Below are 17167 nucleotides of genomic sequence, written 5' to 3'. Positions count from 1 at the left end.
GGAGTTTGTGTAGGGGTTGAAGAGTCTCCATCTAAAGGTCTAGGGTGGTCTTGGAAGATGATCAGTTAGAGATTCACAGGGATCGTCCTCACTAGATTGAGGTGATAAGATTTCAATCACCTTTGATTTCTTGGAGGTTTTTGGTCCTCCCTTGGCAACTTTGAAGAGTCGGATGTGATCAGTGACATCCAAGGATTCAGGCCAGTAGATGACGAGTACCATGAAAGATGATCTGGGAGACTCTGTTGCATTGTCGGAGCAGATTTGTAGGCTTTGAGTTCTGATATTCTCCAAGAAGTAGATCAAGATAGGCTTGCTCCTAGTTGAAAAGACCAGGCTTCATCAGAGCAGCCAAGATGTTCTTCTGTGGCTGTGAAGCTTTGTCGGGAGTTTCGGTAGCGCCTATCCAGCATTTTTGTATGATCTTGGCCAATAAGTGATGACCAGGCTTGAGAAGTGATGACTTGAGAGTTCCTTCAGTGGTCTCTTCCTCCTTAGCCGTTGCTTCCTTGAGAGTTCTATTTGCCTCCTCAGTCAGTGATGGAGGATGGATGCGGACCATTGTTCGATAGACCAAATAGTTCTCGGACAGCTTCAGTCACATTAATGGGTACTTCTTCTTGCATTGTGAAGTCCGAAGAAGTGAAGGCCTGAACATTGGTGAGAAGTTCACCGGACTCATTAAACTTCAGTTCGTGGTAGAACTGTTGGATTGATGATTTCAGAAGAGAGGTTGGTTCTTTCTCGACAAACGGATGCCATTGATGTCGTGATAAAATATAGTCGGCTTCGGTGTGTCCTGGTTTTGACTTGAAGGATGGAATATCCATAGAGTGTTCATATCGAATATCCTTCACGTTGCTATCAGCAGATTTCTTTTTGTCGCCTTATTTTGCCATTTCTAAGGTTTCTGAAAGAGAACATAATTTTGAATGGAAAAGTCTCACAGTTGATGACTGTGGAGCAGGGGTTAGTTTGCATGCAAGAGAGAGAGAGATAGAGAAAACAGACACAGAGGTTGGTAGGGGTGAGAGAGAAAACAATGATGTTGTGTGATCATGGAAGAAGAACAGTTAGTTAGGGCAATTGAAAAGACATCGGCGGTTTGTAATCCGCGCGCCAAGTTAAATTTAATGATTTTTGAAATCCGCATTAAATGTCCGTTAGAGAAATTCCTTAAAATATGAGATTTAAAAGATAGAGAATATTTGTCATGATCTCTAGGATGGAAAGGACTGTTTATGAAATTATAGCAAGGGCCAACAAGCTAAAGTAAATTTTAAGTGCAATTTGAATAAGACTTGTCCAGCAAGAATATTTCAGTCTCAGTTCCCAACAATCAGTTAAAGTTATAAACACGTCAGTTAAGCAAAAGATATTATGAGCGTGAAGGTTTAAAACTTATTCAATTGATATAAACTTCTTATCCACATCAACACTTATAATTCTCACTAGACAACTGATCTTTGTAGTTAGTCAATTCTGCGATTTCGACTGAGCAGTTGAGTTATGATTCCCCCTTAGAGATATAACTTAATATCTCTCTTCCTTAGTTCTATTGGCGAGAAGGAAAGAGGATGACAGTGAGAGTTTGTCTATTGTCAAATATAGATAAATTACTAGAACAAGACAAGATCCACTGATGAGAAATCAGTCAAAATCCAAATCAGTTCAAATTAGAACAAGTGCACGAACGCGATTGAAAATACGCGTAGACTACTATCTTGATAACAAAATCTACCGAGAAATCTATTTGAAACCAATTCTAACAGTGCAAAAATCTACCAATAAAAAACTTTGAAGTCAATCTTACCAACTTTCCTTGTCAATTTTCTCGCAATCTTTTGGCGGTTCTCTCTTCCAGATTCTCTTCAGTCTCTGATACTCTTTTGCCTTTTCCTTCTTCCTTTTCTCTTTTCTCCTTATGACCATGCGGTTATTTGCCGCAGCACTCGTTGCTTGAATTCCACACTGATGCTGAAGATCCATGACGGCTGATTCAAGAAAGGCAAACTTAACTTTGAGTTCGTAAATCTCATTCTCTTGTGTTTAGATTTTGTCCTTCATCAGTTGACATGTTTTCGGCCGCTGGCATTTCTTTAGTTGGTTGCTCTGTTCTTTTGTCATCAGCAAACGGAGGAACTCGGGATGTAGGAATCTCATAGGGGATTTCATCTTCGCTGTTGAGATCTTCTTTGAGAAGTCCTCTGGAGATCAAATAATATCTGAAGTTCGGTGACCAATCATGAATGGCATCCCATAGATTGGTGACATCAAACTTCTCAAAAATAGCATCCTCAAGAGCTTCCATTTCATCATTAGTCAAGACTTCATCTATTCTTTGAAACTTGGACTTTGGTGCAGTCTTGAAAATTGTGTAGAAGAAATTGCTGACAAGATCTTGAAATTCTTCTGGATTTTCATCGGCTAAGATCTTGGGAAAGGTGGCAGTGACACAGTATTGAGCAAGAAGCATCAGATAGTTTTTAAGCATTGCAACAGGGGCAACAGTGGAGAATGATGGAGTATCAGGATCAGTTGGATCAGCGTACTGGACCTTCTTGTGGAAGGTTTCGAAGCAGTAGTGGAAGAATCCTAGGAGAGGAGCTCGCATCGCATCCGTCGGATCTTTCTTTTCTTCAGCAATTGGTGACTTTTCATGAGGCTGTTTATCTTGATTTGGAGACAGATCAACAGGGGAATGTGATGGCTGTTGAGATGATTCACCAACATGGATGGGTGAATCACTAGGAGTCTTTTCATGCATCTCCTCAGTTAGTTCCTTGACTGGAGAGGAGGGAGTGACAAGATCAATCTTGATCGGCGTTGTCTGACTGACAGTGATCCTTTTCTGTGAACTTCGTGTTCGGCTGTGAATACCACCAATGGGAGTAGGGGTAGTACTGATGATGATTGGGGATGACTTTGAATAACCTTTCGAGCTCTCGAAGAGATAGATAGATGAAGGTACTTCAGTCGGCATTTTTCCAAAAACAATGCATTTTGCTGGTGCTCTGAAGAATGATCGAAGAAACCCTCGTTCCTTGACGAAGATGTTTGGTGGAGTGGATTTCTTTCTTTTCTCCGGCCAAAACTTGAAGGTATGTTTCCTCCCAATTGTATGGTCCTTCCTGCATAAGCGCTATCAATAGAATCTTGTGGGGTCTTGACATGTGATCTGGTGACCCAATAATTCCAAACCAGCATCTCTTGATTATTTTGGCGATTGGTCGAAGGTGTGGATGAAGTAGCGACATGCTCAGGACTTCTTTGATATCAGTGTTGGCGGCGGCTTCATCTTTCAAGGCGTTTGCCATCAGGCTGTTGGCATCTTCATCTGAGAATGTTGGAGCAGGACCAACGGAAGGGAGATGAAATATTTCCCTTACCATTTGCGTTACATTCACCGTATGATTCTCTGAGGTTGAGAAATCCTCAGTTATGAAGATTGTGATATCTGCTGTGTATTCTCCAGTTTCTCTGTTCAAAGAAATGGAATTGTAGAACTCCTTGATGGTTTGCTCTCCAAGAAGAGTTCTTGGAACATTGTGGATGAAGTTGAGCCAGTCATATCGACTCAGAATTTTGTTGATCTCATTGTGTTGGGGAAGCTACACACTGGTTTCTTGTTGACGGATTTGGTTGATTTCGTCATGATGAATCTTGAGAAATTTCTGCAAAACTTTGGAGCCTTTTTCTCACAATAGTAAACAGGGTTAGAAATTTTTGAACATAAGTGAGAAAGTGGGAGTTGAGGGATTGAGGGGATCCTTGCAAAAGATGAATCATTTTTGAAGGTATTGTGGAAAGACGTGTCCAAGGCGGTTTCAGTGATCTTTTGAAATTCGGACAAATAGGGAGATAACACGTGTCGTGGATTCTGCTTGTTAGTAAAAAGGGCGGGATCGTGCGAACGTGAAGTTAACTACTTTAAAATAAAATCTAAAAGATTTTCATTAAAACTAATAGGCTTAGCATACATAGAGCAGATAACTTAAACTATTCCTAAGAAAAACATTTCAGTCAAACTTTTCTAAGAGCTGAGAAGGATGCTTACAAGTCAACTGATTAAACAAATCAGTTGATTTCTTGATGATGATTAATATGAGATTTAGTCCTTCTTTAGTTGTTGACTGGTGGCATCAGTCATGAATCTTCAGTTGATGAAGTTCTCCCTTGACTGATGCCTTTCTCGCAAAATCCAGTTGAGTCTTCTGTTCTTCAACTGATGTTATGACGCATAGAATCTTCTGATTCTTCTTCTTCAGTCTTTTCTTCATTCACCTTCTTTCTTTCTTCATCATCTTCGTCTGATGTGGAATTTTGAAGATACTTGAGTGGAAGTTCCATCAGTCCGGTTGATAAGTCTACTGGAGGATAAATGACTGGTCTTCTTTCTTGTGATGAAGAGCCATCAGTTAGAGTTTCTTGATGCTCAGTCGTCAGTGAGGAACTTGCAGTCAGAGTTCTCTTTCCCTTGTCGTCTGCAATTTGTTTCATTTTAAGATAATCTTTTCTTGAAATGGATGGGAAGAGTTTTACTTTGACTTTCTTCATGCCGAATTCAACCCATTGTTCTTTCTTGACTCTTGCATTTGCCATTTTTGATCAATGCCATGTCAAGTTCTCTTCTCGTCCAAATGAGATTTGCATCTACGTCTCTGAGAAGTTGTATGAGTTGATTTCTCTCATTCTGACTCGTCTGCATCACGCTTTCCAATCTGGCATACTCAATAGTGAGTTCTACTTCATCTTCTTCTTCAGCTGTGATCATGGAGAATTCCTTCATCTTTGAGGCTGTCTTGGCGATGGATATTTCCAATCTTTGTTTCTGCACAAGTTCATTCTCAAGAATCATCCTTTGATCACTGTAGAGAGCTAAACCTTGTTCAACTTTTTTGATTTCAAGACGATCTTGTTCTGAAGTAGTGGAGTCTGATGATGAGCTTGAATCTTCAAGTTCTTCTTCAGCAATTGTCTTTTCTTTATCAAGTTGCTTGTCTTCATTTCCTTCGGAGTGAGGAAGAGAGGATGAACTGCAGGGGTTAGAAGACATAACGAAACAGAGAGAGAGAGCAGAGAAGGGGCACTTAGCACCAAGAAGAAAACAGAAGAAGTGAAAACCCTTTTGAAAACTTTTGACTAACCCTTTCAAGTAGGATCTAGTTCAGTTAGAACTTGGTCAAAGCAAAATTGTTCTTGCGAACAAGCTGCTCTGATACCAATTGTTAGGTCCCTTGGGGTCTCGAATAGGTGTATGGGGGGGAGAACACACCTATAGGCTATTTTTCAAACAAAAACAGACTAACACAACCTTTTTCAGTTAAAAAGAGTTTTGGTAAAGCTTAGGTTGGCGACTGATACTGAATACTCTTTAGTAAGGAGTTATCATTAAGTCAAAGACTTTAACTGATACACATTAGGCTTCAGTCGAGTTTGTAAAACAGAGGAGTAATATGAATCTCATTGACTATCTGAAGATTTATCAGTTCGACTAATATTATTGGCAGCGTAAAACTTTTCTTTCGAAATAGTTATTTTGATTAAACAAGTTGTCAAGGTTTATGTTCCACTTTGCTATTAATTAGTTTCGGTTGATAAAACGTTTGTGCACAGATAAGAAAGATAAATACTGAAATCGATAAACAACAAAGGGATTTTACGTGGTTCGGAAAACACTTCCCACATCCACGGTTAGTTGATCAGTCTGATAACTTCTTTGGGCATGTGCTTACGGGTGCACAGCAAACCTAAACAACCGAAGATCCATCTTCAGTACCAACACACTGGGTTGGATTTCTCACTCTTAGCTTCACTGAGACAAAACTATGCCTTTCCGCAAAGATTAAGATCTCTTGGAGTCAGAACACTGGTCTGAACTTCTAACAACTCAAACTCTCAATTCGGTCGGTTGAAAAGAGGTTCGAAAACTTGCCAACTAGATAACAAAGAACAGGTTCTCTGTAATCAGTTATACATAGGCTTTGGATATACAATATTTGCCTAAGTTCTAAAAGAATGTATGTAATCAGCAGTGACTGATTTTTGACTTTGTGATTCTCTTCTTCGATTCAAACTTTGGAATGGCTTGGAATTACTGAGTGACGAATTCGGCATCGTTTCAGCTTGTGTAGTTGAATCGGTGAAGATTGAAGTGATCCTCGAGCTCTATTTATAGGAGAGGTCTTGAATAGATCCGTTGGAACCATTCTCAATGGAACCATTCCGTATATATATATATATACATATAGGGGAGGGCTAAAATAAAAACACTTCTTAAAATATAAAATATAAACAATTTTCACCCATTAGATCATCAACATCTACGGTTGATTCGTAACCCCGTTGGATGAATTTGTGGTCGTGAGTTCGAATCCGAAAGGTACCAAAAATTTATTTTTCACAATTCGTAACCCTATTGGATGGATTCATACGTGTTCTATATAAAATTTATACATTAAAAAATATTTTTATTATTATTTTAAAAAGTGTTTTCACGATAACCCTTCCCTATATCTATATATATAGGGTCAAGTTCAACAAGGAAATACCCTATGTATAGAGAATAGAGATTAAATCTGAACCATTAAAATCGCCGAATCGTGCGATTTAAAATAAATCTTCTTCCAAATTTTAATTGCCATAAAAATTGTTCAAATTAGTAAAAACTGCAACAACCGAAATTTACTCCCAGATTTAATAGGTCATTAATTGATCTGCCACAATTTACTCCCATTTACAGACCGAACGACCCATATCTTGAACGACCCATATCTCGAAACAACCCATATCTTGAAACATCGCCGCCGTCCCAGACGTCGCCGGAGCCCCCAACCAGCCACGCCATCAACACCTTCTCCTTCGAGCCTAGCCCGCCAAGCAGCATCAATTAAAACTGCCACCCTCAATCCCTGACTACCTCGACTCTTCTACAATCAACACAAGCTCTAAAATTCAGATTTGGAATTTGGGAATTTTGGGAGAATTCTTTTCCATGAATCAGATCAATTGCAGAATTAGATGCCCTATTTGGTCATCTTAATCGGCGAGTTCTGCAGAATTTGATGCCCCTAAAAGATGAGATTGGATTTGAAGAAAGGGAAACCGTAGTGCAAGAATATTTTCAATTCAGAATATATATATGATTTTTTAGGGAAATTTGAATATATTCTGTTCATTTTGAAATTGTATTATGTTCATTAAAAATTATATCTTGTTCATTTAGAGGATTGTGCAGACTTGTAGGAGGTGGGCTTCGTTGATCGGGGTTTGAGGGTTTGGCGGCAGTGGAGGCGGCGAAATCGACTCTGATTTGTTGAAGAAATTTGGAATGCAAAATCTAGTCTTTGGCAGTGTCAATCGGCACAATGCATAATTCCCGATCAACCATGAAATTCGAGAATAAGGAATTATGGCGAGAGTAGGAGGAGGAAGAAACACACCTTATCTTTCTATTTTTCTATTTTATTTTACAAATTTGTTCAGCTCCATTCTCTAGTCTTTGGCCATGTTATTTTCTTTTCATCAACTTGAATGATCAATTTGGAATTTTGAGGATTTTCATGCGTCCAGTAAATCTGAATATACCTGTTCATTTAGAAATTATGTTTTGTTCATTTATGTTCTCGGCAAATTACTTTTATTTTCCTTTCTGCTGTGAAATCTTTTTTTTTTTTTTAACATAAAACATTTTTAACACGCTTTAAACAATTATGAACACCTAACTAAACTATTAGAATTTCTCTTACTAAAATAAAATATTTAACATAAAGCATTCCGAACAAGTGTAATAAAATTACGAACATCTAAATAAAAATATTCGATTTTTTTTACTGATATAAAATATTTAACATTTGAACTTTTTGAACACGCCGAAAAAAATTAACGAACACCTTAACAAAATATTCGAATGGGGGGAGGGGGCTAAAGAGATTGGAGAGAGAAAGAAATGTGAAAATTTCATATAATTTGCAGAGATTAGCGTGAATGATATATTGAAAATATCAGATATGGACGAAATTAAAAGAAAAATAAGAAGATATGGCAGTATAAGATGTTACCAAAAATTAAAGAGATAATTTAGGATATGCTAATCTTAATTCACGGTATTAATATAATTGTCCAATTACAAATATATCATTTTCACTATAATTAAGGAATAAAATCAACATAAAATTCGAACCCTTGGATTGACAGATTTGGAGGCTCCGGATTAATTCTCTATTTTCTACATATTTATCATTCTATGTTGAATCTCTCTCTCTCTCTCTCTATATATATATATATATATATATATATATATATAAGAAGGCCTAAATGTAAGAGAGAAGAGAGAAATAATCTCATCAGTTGATCTTATCTAATCTAACGGACATAATTTATTCACGTCATGTTCAACGGATTTTTTCGTTAAACATATGGGGGGTCGAACCCCCAAAAATATTGTATATGTTCAATATATTTGATGAATGTTCAACGAAAAATTCCGTTGAACATGGCGTGAATAAATCATGTCTGTTAGATTAGATAAAATCAACGGATGAGATTACTTCTCTCTTCTCTCTTACATTTAGGCCTTCTTCATTAAACCTAACTATATATATATATATATAGGGGAGGGCTAGAATAAAAACACTCTTAAGTTTATAAAATATAAATGACTTTCAGCCCTTAGATCATCAAGATCTACGGTTGATTCATAACCCTGTTGGATGAATTCGTAGTCCTGAGTTCGAATCCCAAAGGTAACAAAAATTTATTTTTCGCAATTCGTAACCATGTTGGATGAATTCGTAACTCTGTTGGATAAAATTCGTACATTAAAAAACGTTTATATTTATATTGTAGGAAGTGTTTTCACTGTAGCCCTCCCCTATATATATATATATATATATTTGTGTGTGGGGGGAGGCTAAAATAAGAACACTTATTAAAACATGGACATAAGAACAGTTTTCAGCCCTTAGATCATCAAGATCTACGGTTGATTTGTAACCCTATTGGATGAATTCATGGTCCTAAGTTTGAATCTCAAATGTAACAAAAATTTATTTTTCACAATTCATACCTTTATACAGAGAATTTATACGTGTTCTACATAAAATTCGTACATAAAAAATTGTTCTTATTTCTTATTTTAAGAGGTGTTCTCACGGTACCTCTTCCCTACATATATAAAATATGAATTATTTCCAGCCCTTTGATCATTAAGATCTACAGTTGATTCATTACCTTGTTGGATGAATATGGTCCTGAGTTCGAATCCCATAGATAGCAAAAAAAAATATTTTTCGCAATTCATATAGTTACATAGCGAATTCATACGTGTTCTACATAAAATTCATACACTTTAGCTAGTTCGTATTTTATATGTTAAGAAGTGTTTATACCATAACCCTCCCCTATATATATATATATATTTGGAACGTTCAAATGTAGTGAGAATTGAGAATAAATTTGGAACGTTTGATATTTAAATATTATGGCTGATATTAATTTATTCAAATTTATGGTGTAAAATAAAAATAACGAATAAATCAATATAAATCTACGAATAAACTATATAATGTATAAGCCACTTGTAATACACGATAGCCATTCAAACTTGGGTTCGAATGTTGGGAGGGGCAAAAATTTCACCATATTAACTAAATACAATATTAGTGCATTACAAGCAGCTTATTTGTAGATTGGGCCGGTCTTGCATGCGGCGGTCGCACTCCAGTGCGACGTGTCCGCCCCGACCCGCGCCCGACCCGCGCCCGACCCGACCCGTGCCCAGACCCGAAATCCTGAATCCTAAATTATTACATTTGTTTATAATAATTATTACTTTTAATAAGCATGAAATATACATTTGTTCACACAAATGTATACTTATATAAATATAGGTATTTACCTTCATTTAATATAAAGTATTATATTTTCTAAACCCTAAATTCTATAAACTAAACCCTAAACCCTGTAAACTAAACCCTAAGCCTGAACACTAAACCCTAAACCCTGTAAACTAAACCCTAAGCCTGAACACTAAACCCTAATAGGAGTATTTACTTTTAATAAGCATAAGATATACATTTGGTCGCACAAATATATACTTATATTAATATAAATATTTACCTTCATTCAATATAAAACATTATATCAATATACATTTATATGAACAAATGTATATATTATGTTTATTAAAAGTAACAATTATTATAAACAAATGTAATAATTAGGAGTATGGGTCAAACCCACGCGGGTCAGGGTTCCGGGTCAGGAGGGCGGGTTTGGAGCCGGGTCGACCCGTCGCACACCTGTGCGACGGTCGCACCCAATAATTGGCGTTGTAGATTTACTTAGACTTATTCGTCATTCTTATTTCTCGCAAAAATAGTCATTCTCATTATAACCTAACCATATATATACTAGCTTCTGGCAGATTCTTTTCCTTAGGTAGTATATAAATTCAGATTTGGACTGCATATTTTGTTCATGTGAACACATAAAAATAAGACATGTGGCAAAGACCAATTTTATGGAAAAAAAAAAACGTAACACGACCGCCACCAGCTCCTCGTCTCTGATGTCGCAGACCAACATCAAATCCATTAGCGATGACGATGGCTGACGAGAACAAAAAGAATAAGAATCGCATGAGAGAGAGAGGGTGGGAAGGGAGGGAGATGAACATATCGCATGAGAAAGAAAGATGAACATATATCACAGTAGAAAGGAAAAGAAGAATCGCAAGAGAGAGAGAGAGAAAAGATGACTAGTATACATTTTTGTGTGCAACATTATACGTATTTATATCTAACATCGTCATCATGGATATTTATGTTCAATATTATGCATACTAAAAATAAATTAAAAAATTTTAAAATGTGATTTTTTGAATCATAAGATATTTAAGAGATAATAATACATCTCTACGCTTTTGTCCTAGAAGACTATGTCACCTCAGGCGTTTCTAATGCGTTCACATAAACATAATTTAGATCCAAATTTTAATCTATATACTCACTAAAGCTAAAAGATCTATATAATCTCTCTCTATATTTATATTAAATTTATAGGTACATTAATAAAGTTTAATGATCCAAATCTATTAAATTTTAGAAATTTCATTGTACTATTAAAATGAATTACAATAGAGAATGTCAACATTCCCATCAATCAAACTTTTCCTTGTTATTCAAGTTGTGCGCTCTTCTTTGCTTATTAGTGTTAATCATGCATATCGTGAGGCGGATAGAGTTGATCATTGTCTCGCGCAATTTACACGTTCTTGTAATAGTCCGATCTGCTGGACTATTGACTTTCGTACCTCGCTTAGGGATTTATTTTTGGAGGATCTCTTCTAATATATTGGTTCTTTTGGGGTTACAAAAAATCAAACTTTTCCTTGACTGCATTTTGTTCTTCACTGTTGTGTGGGAGTTTCAACTTGTGAAAAAAAATAATAAAGCTCGTTTTTGTATCCTATAAATTAAGAGTCGTTACATGAGCTATGATTTAAATTGGGACATTGTAACGCGCGACTTGAATAATGATGTTTCATTTGTGTGCTAAATTTATCATACATCAAATCATTAGTCATTTAGTCCAATGTTCCCATGATTAAAAAAAAATAAAAAATCAACCTGATTTGAGGTAACAACTTTGTCGTCAAATAAAGGTTGCAAGAAAATCTATTGACTATTGAAGCTTGATCTCCATGGGAAAATGGGCAAAAAAATTACCACATCATTTCAAACGACCTGAAATTTTGAAGATATAAGTGCTTTTAATGATTAATTTAAAAAGTAATTTGCATGTATATAAATAATATACCGTGGATGTTGTTTTGAGGATTAGATGGATAAAAAAGTAACCAGGGGGCTTAGCCCACTGGCCACCGGGTCCTCACTTAAGTGAAATGACCCGGGTTCGATCCCTCTTGGGAGCGAATTGGAGATTGGAGATATAAGGTGGATTTAGGTGAATGGAGAGATAAGGTGGTGGTAGGAGAGATAAGGTGATGGTTCTTGGAGTGGATGGGGGAACTAATTACTAACACCTAACATGACTTTGCCCGATCAAAAAAAAAAAAAAAAGATGGATAAAAAAGTGTTATTAATTCTTTTGAATGTTAGAATTTTTGTCATTTAAATTAATTATGCTCGATTTTCATTAAAACCTAGAATTAAATTAACTTAGGGGTGTCTTCGTTCAGGAATTTTATATATTTGCCCGATAAAAAAAAAAAAAAAAAGATGGATAAAAAAGTGTTATTAATTCTTTTGAATGTTAGAATTTTTGTCATTTAAATTAATTATGCTCGATTTTCATTAAAAACCTAGAATTAAATTAACTTAGGGGTGTCTTCGTTCAGGAATTTTATAGATTTTTAAAATTCAGAGATTTTAAAAATCTACAGATTTTACATAAATTCTTCATATATTTTGAAATACTAAACAGAATCTGTATAGATTTTGAACGGATTTTAACAAGAATTTGATGTGATTTTTACAGATTTGAAATCTACCATCTTAGCGCTCGTTAGAGTTAATTGATCGTTGGGACAGCTCCCAACAATCGCTGGCTTTGTGCGGTATAAAGCTTTAAACGCACCCAGCGATCGCTGGGTGCCAACGCCACATTTGTCTTGTAAGCTTCATCAAAAATAGCACAACAATCAACATATGGTATTAAAGTTAATGCTTGAACAATCTCTATATTGTGTAACTACTCAAGAAAAACTAATACACAAGAATATGCTGAAAGAAACCAATCAGATGACGTTCAAGAATAACATTTTGTGCCTCGTGAACTGAACTCTCTCTTGAATGTTTACTGCAATATTCGTATGACTAATCTGTGGTAATTTTCTGTAAACATATCGCTTACCCGCAGTTCGTTTCGATTGGCAGCGATCGATGGGTGCCAGCGGTCGTTGACTTCTTCGAGCCACGGCCGCTGGAACCCAGCCGACGCTGAAATATGAAGATTTCTGAATTCTCGTATTCGGAGGTCAGATTTGTTCACGTGTATTTTTTGAATGAAATCAATGGAAATCAGTCCAATTTTAAAATCCATAGATTTTTAAATACCTCTAGATTTTTATAGATTTTTAAAAGTCTGAAACGAATACCTCTGGATTTTTATAGAATTTCAAAAGTCTTGAACGAATATCTCTAGATTTTCATAGACTTTTAAAATTCTTGAACGAATACACCCAGATTTTAAAAGTCCGCAGAAATCTATTAAAATTCTGAAAAAATACACCCCCTTAATCTTGAAAATATAAATATTGCATCATGTATTTTACTGCTCTATATAACTATCATCAGACATTAGGATTGTATGCTTGCATATCTATATGACAAATACTAACACATATATATTCCAAAATTTAATTAACTAACAATTTGACACTTTAGCTATGAAGTAATTCTAGAGATGATATATATAATAATATAATATTTGTTGTCTTTTAATATATATATATATATATATATATATATATATATAGGGGAAGGCTAAAATAAAAATTAAAGTTAGACTATAAAATAGGAATCATTTTCAGCCCTTGGATCATCAAGATCTACGGTTAATTCATTACCTTGTTGGAATAATTCATGATCCTAAGTTCGAATCCCATAGGTAGCAAAAAATTTAATTTTCGTAATTCATACATTTACACAGCGAATTCATGGGTATTCTACATATAATTCATACATTTTAATTAGTTTATAGTTTAAGAGGAGTTTTCTGAATAGCCCTCCTCTATATATATCTATATATATATATAGGGGTGAGCTACCATGAGAGCACATCTTAAAATAAGAAATAAGAGCAATTTTTAATGTATGAATTTTATGTAGAACACGTATGAATTCACCGTATAAAGATATGAATTGTGAAAAATAAATTTTGCTACCTTTGGGATTCGAACTCAGGATCACAAATCCATCCAACAGGATTACGAATCAATCGTAGATCTTGATGATCTAAGGGCTGAAAATGATTCTTATTTTATATCTTAAGAAATGCTCTTATTTTAGCACTTCCCTATATATATATATATATATATATATATATATATATATTAGGATTATGTATACTGCAATTTTAAATACTTATATACTTATATTAACTTTATTTAATTTCCTAATTTATGAGAATAAACATTTTTATCACATAGCTTGCATTATATTTATTTATTATTTCTATTACAATATTAAGATTTTATATAAAGATCATGTAGTAATTGATAACACTCATGTTTCCTTTGTTTTTAGTATTCATATGATGTCAATTTTATAGGAAATTGAGTGTTGGATGATTGTTTTGTGCTTAATTTGCTTTATCTTTTGAAACATGATTCTTATTCGAACTTTGAAGGAAATTTCAGGTTTATTGAGTTCGAATTTGGAAAACTGTGATGAAATACAAGTTGTAGATCGTCTCGATTGGAGTTCGTGAGCACAAACGGATCGCAAATTCGAGTTCGGACGAGAAAGTTATGGCCGAAACGAAAACATCGCGCGCAGCAGTCAGAACCCGGCGGTCAAACACCGTTGACCACCGCCCGAAGAAGGATTTCCGGCGACCTGACCCGCGATCGCCGCCTGGGTCGCCGGACCTTCTGGAATGTTGGAAAAGACGCAGCGATCGTCGCGTTATGAAGGATTTTTGTGCTTGGGCCGGCGACCGCCGGGCAGGTCGCCGGCTACCCGGATTTTTCAGTTTTGCGCGTTTTTGGAGTTCTTCTGGGTTTCAAACTCTGTATTTTACCCTGGTACTATAAATAGGTCTTCTTATGACCTATTTTGAGTTCCCTTTTCAGTTCCAAACTTTTATTTTTCAATTTCATAGCTTTAGAATTTATTGCTTTCCAGTTTTTACTGCTTGGATTGGATTTCTACAAGATTGAAGATTCAAGCTGCTACAATCGTTCTTAATCAGTTTTTATACAATTTAGTTTTTATAATTGCATTCTTTTTAATTATGTTTATGTTTTATTTTATTATGTCTGGCTAGTTTCCTTTAGCTGATTCTAGGGTTTGTAAATAGTTAATTAGGTTCATGTGATTTATTTGTTAATACATTTGTGCCTTCCAGTTTATGATTCATAATTCCTGGTGCTTAATTTCTTGTGAATTATCTGATCAATAGTTTGCATGTTTAGCTATTCGGTTTGAGACCTAGCGGAGATAACTGTTTAGCGGATTCAGGAATGTATCCGGAATGTATGATATGATTTTAACCTTGAGACCTAGCGGAGATAGGTGGATCATAGGGAGCTATTCTTAGGAGCTATTGGGAGTTAGTAGATTTTCTTGAGACCTAACGGAGATAGAGAATTTATTAATCTACTATCATTGATGCTCTAGCGAGAGTATTTGGTTAATTAAGTGATCTCTCATCATAACTGGATTAAATTGGTACATAGGATTAATAGATTAATTACGTAGATTTAATTAATGAATTTACTACCCTAGGATCAGTTGTCTTTTATATTTGATTCTTCTACGTGCTTTTATTTGCTACTATTTGAGTTTAAAGTTAATTAAACCTTCCTTCTTTCGTTTGCCTGAATATTACTAGAGTTTAATTAGGATTACTTAGAGTGATTCGTCATAATAGTCCCTGTGGATACGATACTCGGTTACTTAATTTGTGCTACAATTGCACCGTGTTAGTTGCGGTAATTTGTTGCTAATAATTTAGTGATCAACTTTTTGGCGCCGTTGCCGGGGACTGTTTAGAATTGACTTTAATATTTCTAATTAGACTTAAGCATTATTTCAGGTGTTATAAGTTTATTTTTTTTATTTTTCTAGTTTTTTTAAATTTCTGTTTTTGTTTGTTGTCTCAGGCGTGTATGATCACGAGATCCAAAGGAAAGGAACATCTAGTGCCTTTGAACTTGGAAATCGAAAAGCAGTACAAAAGAGACAACCGCGAAAAGAAGAAGCAAGCAATGGCAGAGCAACAGAATAACATGGACCTTGAAACTCTTGTGCGAACCGTGACACACCTTCAGAGGCAGCTAGACGAAGAGAGAGAGCGCAACCGGACTCCTCTACCAGAGCCACCACTGAATCACATGTATCAGCCTCGGGTTGATCAATTTCAAGGAGGCAGCTGGGGACCAACTGTGCAGGCTAACACGTTCGAGCTGAAGCCGGGATTGATAAACATGGTGCAAGCTGAACAGTTTAGTGGAGCGGCTTCTGAAAATCCGCATGCTCACATTACCTCAGTTCCTAGATATCTGCGACACTATTAAGCAGAATGGAGTGCCACCTGATGCCATCAGAATGAAGATGTTTGGATTCTCTCTCAGGGACAGAGTGAAGGAGTGGTTCAAGAGTTTGGACAGAGGTGCTATTACTGGATGGGAGGATTTGTGTAGAGCTTTCCTGGCAAAATACTTTCCTGCTTCTAAAGCTCAGAAAATCATTGCGGAGATTTCTCACTTTTCCCTAGCTAGGAGATGAGACCATTCATGATGCCTGGGAAAGATTTCGTGAGTTGCTCAGGAATTGTCCACAACATGGTTTCACGGAAGATCAACAAATCATTCACTTTTATAATGGTTTGACTGGTCTGACAAAAAGTATGGTGGATGCTACTGCAGGTGGATGTCTTCTCCATAGAAATACAAAGGAAGCTTATCGTGTGATAGAAGAGATGGCCTCCAACAGTTATCAATGGCCGAATGACAGAAATCCCACGAGAAGAATTGCAGCTGTGAATGAGGAGAGAGATGATTTTAAGGAGAAATATGAAGCTCTTCAGAAGCAGTATGAGTTGGAGAGAAATGCACTGCTAGCTAAAATTCCTCAGCAGCCGGGTTTACCTGATGTGTCGCAGTTTGAAGATGCTAATTATGTCCAGCGGCAGTACCAATTCAATAGACCAAACTATCAGGGACATCCGGGTGGAAATCCCCCATATCATCCAAATAACAGGAATCATCCAAATTTTTCCTATTCAAATCCTAACAATGCTTTGCAACCTCCACCAGGATTTTCTGTTTCTAGTGGGGGAGTAATCAATGAGCCAAAGAAAGATTCAATGGAGGAAATGATGAAGCAAGTATTGGTGAAGGTCACCGGAATGGAGGCAAACTCGGCAAACTTAGGAACCAAAATGTTCAGCATGGAGCAAAATGTGTCAGCACTTTCTA

The 17167-nt window shown here is 36.0% G+C and overlaps 1 non-coding gene across 1 annotated transcript; it reads right to left on the bottom strand.

Annotated features, from left to right (window-relative positions):
- Positions 1-16430: 16430 nt before the first annotated feature.
- Positions 16431-16538, bottom strand: LOC130996313 (small nucleolar RNA R71). Its single transcript, XR_009092498.1, has one exon. It is a non-coding gene; the product is annotated as a small nucleolar RNA R71 (small nucleolar RNA).
- Between the last annotated feature and the right edge of the window lie 629 nt (positions 16539-17167).

Source organism: Salvia miltiorrhiza, chromosome 7 (assembly GCF_028751815.1).
Source record: "Salvia miltiorrhiza cultivar Shanhuang (shh) chromosome 7, IMPLAD_Smil_shh, whole genome shotgun sequence".
NCBI lineage: Eukaryota > Viridiplantae > Streptophyta > Magnoliopsida > Lamiales > Lamiaceae > Salvia > Salvia miltiorrhiza.
Note: the sequence above shows the minus strand (reverse complement) of the source record. Positions and strands in the feature narration are given on the sequence as shown.